Source organism: Balaenoptera musculus, chromosome 4, assembly GCF_009873245.2.
Source record: "Balaenoptera musculus isolate JJ_BM4_2016_0621 chromosome 4, mBalMus1.pri.v3, whole genome shotgun sequence".
Taxonomy (NCBI): Eukaryota; Metazoa; Chordata; class Mammalia; order Artiodactyla; family Balaenopteridae; genus Balaenoptera; species Balaenoptera musculus.
The window spans coordinates 31,795,661-31,805,865 of record NC_045788.1 but is presented as its reverse complement, the minus strand read 5'-3'; the positions used below and the strand labels follow the sequence as shown (position 1 = coordinate 31,805,865).

At 37.8% G+C, this 10,205-nt stretch overlaps 1 pseudogene; it reads left to right on the top strand.

Annotated features, from left to right (window-relative positions):
- Positions 1–7,835: 7,835 nt before the first annotated feature.
- On the top strand, positions 7,836–8,435 carry LOC118894710 (annotated as a pseudogene).
- Positions 8,436–10,205: the final 1,770 nt, after the last annotated feature.

Here is a 10,205-nt window from a genome sequence, read left to right as displayed (position 1 = left end):
CGACCATAATCTCTTCAAACATTTTCTCGGGTCCTTTCTCTCTCTCTTCTCCTTCTGCGATCCCTATAATGTGAATGTTGTTGCGTTTAATGTTGTCCCAGAGGTCTCTTAGGTGGTCTTCATTTCTTTTCATTTTTTTTTTCTTTATTCTGTTTTGCAGCAGTGAATTCCACCATTCTGTCCTCCAGGTCACTTATCCGTTCTTCGGCCTGAGTTATTCTGCTATTGATTCCTTCTAGTGTATTTTTCATTTCAGTTATTGTATTGTTCATCTCTGTTTGTTTGTTGTTTAATTCTTCTAGGTGTTTGTTCTTTAATTCTTCTAGGTCTTTCTTTGTTAAACATTTCTTGCATCTTCTTGATGTTTGCCTCCATTCTTTTTCCAAGGTCCTGGATCATCTTCACTATCATTATTCTGAATTCTTTTTCTGAAGGGTTGCCTCTCTCCCCTTCATTTAGTTGTTTTTCTGTGGTTTTATCTTGTTCCTTCATCTGGTACATAGCCCTCGGCCTTTTCATCTTGTCTATCTTTCTGGGAATGTGGTTTCTGTTCCACAGGCTGCAGGATGTGGTTCTTCTTGCTTCTGCTTTCTGCCCTCTGGTGGATGAGGCTATCTAAGAGGCTTGTGCAATTTTCCTGATGGGAGGGACTGGTGGTGGGTAGCGCTGGGTGTTGCTCTGGTGGGCAGAGCTCAGTAAAACTTTAATCTGCTTGACTGCTGATGGGTGGGGCTGGGTTCCCTCCCTTTTGGTTGTTTGGCCTGAGGTGACCCAGCACTGGAGCCTACCCTTTGGTGGGGTTAATGGCGGACTCTGGGAGGGCTCACACCAATGAGTACTTCCCAGAACCTCTCTTGCCAATGTCCTTGTCCTTATGGTGAGCCACAGCCACCTCCCGCCTCTGCAGGAGACCCTCCAACACTAGCAGGTAGGTCTGGTTCAATCTCCTGTGGGGTCACTGCTCCTTCCCCTGGGTCCCGATGTGCACATGACTTTGTGTGTGCCCTCCAAGAGTGGAGTCTCTGTTTCCCCCAGTCCTGTCGAAGTCCTGCAATCAAATCCTGCTCTACTTCAAAGTCTGATTCTCTAGGATTTCTTCCTTCCATTGCCGGACCCCCAGGTTGGGAAGCCTGACGTGGGGCTCAGAACCTTCCCTCTAGTGGGTGGACTTCTGTGGTATAAGTGTTCTCCAGTTTGTGAGTCACCCACCCAGCAGTTAAGGGATTTGATTTTATTGTGATTGTGCCCCTCCTACTATCTCATTGTGGCTTCTCCTTTGTCTTTGGATGTGGGGTATCTTTTCTGGTGAGTTCCAGTGTCTTCCTGTTGATGATTGCTAAGCAGTTAGTTGTGATTCTGGTGTTCTCGCAAGAGGGTGTGAGAGCACGTCCTTCTACTCCGCCATCTTGAACCAATCTCCAGCAATGTTATTCTTAATCATTCCCTCAATTTGAAATATTTTTCACTTGCCTAAGAATGAGAAATGGGTACACTTTAAAATGTAACTATATATCATATATACTCCAATTAATACCTCTTGGGGAGCAAGAGTTGATGACAAAATTTACTGAACCTCTACTATTTGGGAAGCATTTTACATTCATTATTTTATTCAGTCCTTTAATCAATGGTAACTGTCATCATTTCCATTTTGTAAATTCAGTATCATGGCAGTTAAATAATTTGTCCTAAAATAGATTACCAAGCAAGTGAATTGCAAAGCTGGGATTCAATATCTTGTCTTACTGGCCTCAAAGCTTAGGGACTTTTCACTATTCTACATGGTCTGACTAAAGAGAAAATTTTGTTTTATAATTTTTAGGTAGACTAGAGTTATCCACTTTTGGATAAAAGCCACTTAATAACTCAGTGACTTGACAATGCACAGAGAGAGCAGAATGTCTGGGTCAACATGGAGCAGTTCCTCATTTGGATCTCTCTTTCCCACCAAAATAGAAATAAGGGATAGAATATTTAAGTGTTAAAAGGTATAGGACCACACTCAAAAATAGAAAGGGAAAATCTTCATGTTACAGAAGCAGAGGGAGCCCAGAGCAATAGCAGAGATTACAGTATTATAACCCAGATGGAGTCATAACCATATATATGTACTAGAGATGGTGCTTTAGGGACTGTAGGTATGGAAGTCAAATCGGCCACACACATAGCAGGGAACAGGAAACGGCTCCCCATGTGAGCCCAGGAAGTAGGACCATACTGCCTGCCTATTTAAAAGAGCTGAAATAGCTCTACCCACTTATACAGTTACAATTAGAGACATTCCATTTGAGTACAGAAAGACTGCATGATATCTGCACCCATACTGATGCATAACTGCCAGAGTTGCTGAAACAACATTTGATAAAATTTAATATCTATGCTAGGTTAAAACCATGCATAAAATAACAACAGATGGATATTTTCTAGTTATTTTTAAATACAAAATCCATCAGCAAGCTTAATAGGAAACAACTAGAAGATGAAAACTGGCTTCTAGCTAACACACTTAGACAAAGAAGAAAGAGAGAAAGAAAGGAAAAAAATATATGTTGTAAAACTTGGAGGAAAAAGGCAAAATTAACGTTACTTGCACATGATAGCACTGTAGTACTTGAAAAGCCACGAGATTCAAAATCAAAACTATTACAAGCTATATGAAGTTTTAGGTACAAATATAAACAGCCTTCAATAAAAAAATACAACCATTAAAAAACATAATATATACAATATGTTTAGACAAAGATAATATAGCTACATAATAATTAGCAAAAAAATGAAAATATTCTAAGAAGAAAATTTTAGATTGCTCCTGAAAGACAGAAAAACACTTGATCAAAAGAAAAACTTACCTCTCCTTACACAAGGTTTATAGCATAAGGTTACTAATTTTCCCAAAATTAGTCTGCAGGTCTAAAGCATCCCAACAAAATAAGAACTTATTATCTTTGGAAATAAACAAGCTGATTCAAAAGTTCATATGAAGAAATAAACAAGCAGTAATAGTCACTAAATCATAATATTTATGTTATGGAATTAACTGTGTCCTCCCTAATTCATGTTCATAGGGTTGAAGCCCTAACCTGCAATACCTTAGAATGTGACTATATTTGGAGATAGAGCCTTTAAAGTGGTAATTAAGTTAAAATGAGTCTTCTAGGGTGGGCCCTAATCCAATCTGACTGGTGTCCTTATAAAAACAGATTAGGATACACAGAGAGACACCAGGGATATTCATATATAGACGAAAGGACATATAAGGCCAATGCAAGAAGGTGACCATCTACAAGGCAAGGAAAGGGGCCTCAGGAGAAAGCAAACCTGTCCACACCTTGATCTTTGACTTCTGGCCTCCAGAATTGTTAGCAAATGAATTTGTTGTTTAAGCCAACCACTCTGTGATCTTTTGTCATGTCAGTCCTAGCAGACTAACACAATTTAACCCACAAGCCCCTCTGAGTTCAGTAACACTCCTTACACAAATATTCATTGAAAATCTAGTAAGAGGCATATACTGGGATTGTTTCAGTAAGGAAAGCTTATCCCTGCAAGATTTTTAGGACCCGACAAACAGTTCTTTAAGCAATTTAATAATCTTCCATAAGGAGAAGTCTGGAGCTAGGAAGCCCAGAATTGGTTCCTAAACTCAAAGTCATCAAAAACCCAGCCTATTCATAACCTCTTGCTCAGCCATCTTCAGCTTTTGGGCTTTTTGGTGTTTATGCTATTGTAACCTCGATGAAACAACTCAGCTACCAGAGCTTCAGGCATGACTGTATCACATCAGCATCACAGACTACAAGAAAGAAGGAGAGCAAACCTCACAAGGCTATCTTTTTGATACATAAAGAAAAGCTTTCGGGCTTCCCTGGTGGCACAGTGGTTGAGAATCTGCCTGCCAATGCAGGGGACACGGGTTCAAGCCCTGGTTTGGGAAGATCCCACATGCCGTGGAGCAGCTGGGCCCGTGAGCCACAATTACTGAGCCTGCGCGTCTGGAGCCTGTGCTCCGCAACAAGAGAGGCCGCGATAGCGAGAGGCCCGTGCACCGTGATGAAGTGTGGCCCCCACTTGCCGCAACTAGAGAAAGCCCTCTCACAGAAACGAAGACTCAATGCAGCCAAAAATAAATAAATAAAACTATAAACACCCCCCCCAAAAAAACACCATCGTTCTTTAAAAAAAAATAATAATAATAATAATAATAATAAAGAAAAGCTTTCCCCCAACCCCCTAGCTGACTTTCTTTCATGCTTGGTAATATTAATGTGATATACAAATGCATCCATTCTTTCCACACAAAATTACTGCACATAAGTATCAGGCAAATACTCTTTCTTATGAGTTATTAATAATCTGGCCCTGAATATTGGGCACAATCATTAATTATAGAGCTGAGGAGAGCTTCTTGCTTGAATTACTATAGGAATCACCCATGTGTCTTCTACCCACTGTAAACCCTGTTAAAATAACAGTAATTTGCTAAATTGGTTACAGTAAATAATCCAACTTACAGTATTTTTCCTCTAGGTCTTCTCAGTTACCATATATAAATAAATCAGAGTATTTACTGCACATTCTCTAGATACAGATTTAGGTGACATGAGGGATATAAAAAGATTTTCCATGCACAAGATCCTTTCAGATTTATTAGGGAAATAAGACCTATGTTCAAAGAAAATGTGAGCAAGAATGAAATATTTCTATATAAGTGATACTTATATTTTAATTTGTCATTCTGTTTAGTTGGCAGTTTCCCAAACTTACACACCTGTTCCTTTAACCTACAATTCTCTTCCTTTCTCTCCCTCTTCCTCCATATGCTTTGAAACTCAGATCAAGCATTAGCTCCGGTATAAAACTTTGTCCAACCATCCACACCCTCTTTGTGTACCCTCTGCAAAATGTTTCAACAGCACAAGCTATCAATTCTTGCATGTATTTGTTCGCATGCTTGTCTCATCCAAGATTACACTCATTCAACTTTGTGTACCTGACAACTAGCACAACACTGGAAACAGAAGAGATCAACCAAATATGTGAATAAAACAATGGGAGTTTGACTATGTAAAAAGGAGACAAGAATACAATACTGTAAGGACCAAAAGAACTAAAGAGGCACAGGAGTCATTTGAGATCCCTTCATGGTGAAGGAATGAACTAGAACTAGAAGCATGCTTACCCTAAAAGAAAAATATCTGGTCTTTGAATTAATTTTAAGTTATTTGCAGTGAGAAATAAGATCATACTTTACTGTTCCTGGGCTAAAAACTTTGAAGACTAAATATATTTTCCTGCTTCTGTGCTAAACAAAACTGGGACTGGGCAAAAGCAACTTAGCAGCTTGCTATAGGAAATACTTGCTTTGGAAGATAAATCTATGAACCAACCAAAATAGCTTACTTATAAAGACTAATAGCTCACTTCAAGACCTTCTCCTTATCGTGTCCACCAAACCAAAGCTACTTTGTTATAAATTCTGCCAATCCCAGTTTCCTCCCTTGCAATATCAGCCTTAAAAATCACCTAGGGCCCTATATACTTGCTCCTGGGAATTCTCCCTTCACAGACCTGGCTAAAAATCTATCATACTGGTGTTCTTTCTTACTGTAAGTCTAACAAACTCAGATTTGCATGATCAACATGTGATTCTGATGGTCTTTTGGTGGAGCTAAAGGCCAATAGTAGCCTTAAAATGTATTTGACATATACCCAGCTTTGAAGAAAGTATATCCAATGTAGGAAAGCAACTTTTGTGTTATTTACCTTAGATTTTATTCTTCTCCCCAAATATGAGGAGGCATGAGTAATTTACAAAAACACAAAGTATTTTTGTTCATTTTTAAAGTGACAGCTAAAGTAATCAATTTTTTCCCTTGCTTCCTCTGTTAAGAATTATTTCCTCATATTTTCATACTCAATTTTATTGACTGGTATTACCTTAAAAATAACCATTTATTTCATTTATTTTTAACAGCTTTATTAGGGCCCAAGTATTTATTATAGGAAATGTACATTTCCTATAAAAGAATTCCCAAGACATAAAACCACTGCCTCCTTTTTAAAATGTTTTAACCTAATGAATGTCCATGAGAAAGAAAATATACTGTCACCATTCTATTACAGATGTTATTTATAGAAATTTTATATATTTCAGTTGCTTTACTATATCAAGTTACAACTGGTTGTCATCATCTCTGAAACCTGAAATCTATAATCTATGTTGGATGAATGAAACAAAAATGAAAAAAAAATAGTAAAATAAATGCTTGGTAAATAAATAAATGGATAAATGAATGGTTATAAATTGACATAATTCCAGGAAGCCACAGGTGCCTAAGTATTTAAATGAATATGTTGTCATTTTAAGGATTACTGACTGCCAATATTTCTTTATCTGTTATCCTTCAAAAGGCTCATATCCATCCACCTTTGTGTGCTATTTTAATCACTATTTTTTATAGTCCATATGTTTTATTTTTCCATTTTCCTTTATTGTTTCCTTTTAGCATTACTTACTTGTTTCCTTTTGTAGTTTATTTGATCCATAAGGATCTTATAAAGAAAGTATTTTTAAAATTAATTCAGCATTGCTAGGTTCTCATTAACTTCATTTCATATGCTTAGCATAACTTTGACCTCATATTTACACCTTAGTGCGAATTTCTTCACTTTCTTGGAGTTTAAGTAAAAAATGGTATACAACATTGTAAATCAACTATACTCCAATAACAATTAATTTTAAAAAGGTAGAATAATTAAAACACAGCATGGAACAATAAGGGAAAAAGTACTGTTTTTAGATACTAGTTGTAATAAGTGATAAAGAAATTTTAAAAAGGAAATTCTATATTTATATAGATGAGATAAATATAAAAATTCTAAAGGAAAAACACTAAAGAAGAAAGTAATGCATACATTAAAGACATATGAAAAAGTCCATTTAGGTGAATTAATTTTCATTGCTTTAAATCACAAGACAAAGTTTGGCATTCAGTCTTCTAAATAAAATGGTTTTTAGCTATGTCTTGATCAAATGTCACATTAGAGACTAGAACACCGTATGGCTCATAGTAGAGGCTCAATACATATGTTTCTTCAAATATATCTAACAAACTTACCAAAAATTGTGGTGTTAAAATTTTCTGTCCTCAGCAAATGTTAACAGATTGCAGAAGGCCACAGGCTTCTGGATTAATGTATCATTAAGGGAACAGCTGCCACTATTTTTAGTGAGGTTCCTTTTCCAATGACGTAAGCAAAATTATTAGGTTATAGGTTTTCTAATACCCAATATCAGCCTGATCATTTTCATTGATAAGAGCAAAGTTTTTACAAGTCCCCTTTCTCTGAAACCATCAAAGATTACAATGACTACCCCTAACTGTTAAGGCCATTTGGAAAGCTGGTATGTCTCAAAACCTCAGCAGGAACACTCCCATAGGTAATGGACTTTATTCAAAGAAGTCTGATTTCAATTCAATCCAAAAATAATTTCTTAGTTCTCATTGTGTGCAAAGCTTTGGACCAGGCACTGAGGGGCTATGGAGACCAGAAGACACAGAGGATGATCTTAAGGAACTTGCCCTCAAGGAGCTGGCCTTCAAGTAAAAGAATAATAAACACAAATAGGCAGTGCACTCAGCAGTCCCACAGATCTCTCTCTTTCTCCAACGATGTTTGGACGGAACAGACCCCAGGGACATCCCTTGCTCCAGTCTCTGACCACTCTCCAAACTTTTTTCCAGTCACAACCTTTGGAATCAGCCATTCAGCTATCCTTCATCACCAGGACTAGCCAACACCATTTTTTGAGCTTAACTTATTACCGATCAACCATGAGCTCCCAGATTTGTCAGAATTATTCCACCGAGGTGGAGGTCGCCATCAACCGCCTGGTCAACACGCATCTGCAAGCCTCCTTTGGGCTTCTATTTCAACTGCGACTATATGGCTCTGAAGGGCATGGGCCACTTTTTCCGTGAATTGGCTGAGGAGAAGTGTGAGGGTGCTGACAGTCTCTTGAAAATGCAAAAGCAGTATGGTGGTCATGCCCTCTTCCAGGATGTGCAGAAGCCATCTCAAAATGAGTGGGGTAAAACCCAGGACACTATGGAAGCTGCCATTCTCATGGAGAAGAAGCTGAACCAGGCCCTTTTGGATCTGCATGCCCTGGGTTCTGCCTGTGTAGGCCCCCACCTCTGTGACTTCCTAGAGAGCCACTTCCCAGATAAGGAGGTGAAACTTATCAAGATGGGTGACCACCTGACCAACCTCTGGAGGCTGGCTGATCTCTAGGCTTGCCTGAGCAAGAATCCCTTCAAAAGGCTCACCCTCAAGCACGACTAGGAGCCTCTGGAGCCCAGTGGCCTTTGAGGAGCCCTCTCTGGTGTCAGGGCTTCTACCTGAAGCCCCTCTCTGCAGCCACTAGGCAGCTTTTTAACCACTCTGGAGCACTCTCCCCCAAACCTCGGACCAAATGGAAACAGTAAAGCTTTTTGAAGAAAAAAAAAAAAAAAAAAGAAGAAACACAAATAACTGTAATTCAAAGTAAAGTGACATATTTGTACAAATGGAGATAAAAGAAATATGATTGGGAGACACAGGGAGAGAGGTTATGATCTCCAAAAGTGAAACTAGAAAAGCTTTCAGGATTTTCTAGTTACTGATTAAGTATTATGTCAAATACAATTGTGAGGAAGAGAGAGAAGATACTTTAGGCAAAACAGAGACAAAGATGTCTGCATATGCATGGCTTGGACAGAGACGGTGAAGATTATGGAATATGGAAGGATATACTGCAAAGCAAAACTGGAAACGTGTCAGGGACGAGATTGTGAAGACCTTGAATATCAGGCTAAGGAATTTGTATTTATACCCTCTGCCCCACATACATGCTCCAACAGTAACCAAGATCTTAGCTGTACTAGAATTGCTTCAGGAAGATCATACTCTCTAAGACTCATTTACCCCTTGATGCATTTTCAGAATATTGATTCTTGATTGCTTATTCATACTTTCAGGTTAAAAACAAACAAACCAATAAAAAGATTTGTATTGAGCTAAACTTTAATATAATGAATTTTTTTATTTTGTTACTTGTAGCTAACCCTTTCTCCCACTTATTGAGCCACTGGCAATACAAACAATGTCTGGTTGACAATTTCCCCATCTCAGCTCTGTGCAGGAAATCTACATGTTTCTCATGAAAGTCATGTGGTAAGAGCACCTCACATTTATATAGTGCTTTACTGTTTGCCACCCATTTTCAAATACATTGTGACTCTGTCACATAGTGTAACACTTTATTGTGCCCTGTAATTTGACAAACATTATGCCAAACTCTTTATATTCAACCCTATTTAGAAATGAGAATATTAAGATTTATAGACATTAAGAGACTTCACAAGGTCACAGAATTAATAACTAGAAATAAGATTAGGGCTGACTCTAGAATTTCTACCTTAACCTTCATGCTATATTATTTCCTTTATAAACACACATACCCCAAAACTAGATATGACATTTTCATCAAGCCAACAACACATTTTTGTAAGTCAAAGACTTTCTAGACTTTGTTCTTCTAAATTCTTAATTCAATTCAGACTACTATTAAATTGATCTTACTGCTTCAATGCATCCAAAACAATTAAAAATGTATCATTTAATCTTTATTTACCTGGACTACGACAGCCAAGAGAACAATGCATTTGAAGTTGTATGCCACAGCTTATTCATTAAAGGATATAATTAAAGGATAAATGGAGAAGGCAGACAGCAGAAGCAAGAAGAACTACAATCCTGCAGCCTGTGGAATGAAAACCACATTCACAGAAAGATAGACAAGATGAAAAGGCAGAGGACTATGTACCAGATGAAGGAAAAAGATAAAACTGCAGAAAAACAACTAAATGAAGTGCAGATAGGCAACCTTCCAGAAAAAGAATTCAGAATAATGATAGTGAAGATGATCCAGGACTTCGGAATAAGAATGGAGGCAAAGATCGAGAAGATGCAAGAAATGTTTAACAAAGACCTAGAAGAATTAAAGAACAATCAAACAGAGATGAACAATACAATAACTGAAATGAAAAATACACTAGAAGGAATCAATAGCAGAATAACTGAGGCAGAAGAACGAATAAGTGACCTGGAAGACAGAATGGTGGAATTCACTGCTGCGGAACAGAATAAAGAAAACAGAATGA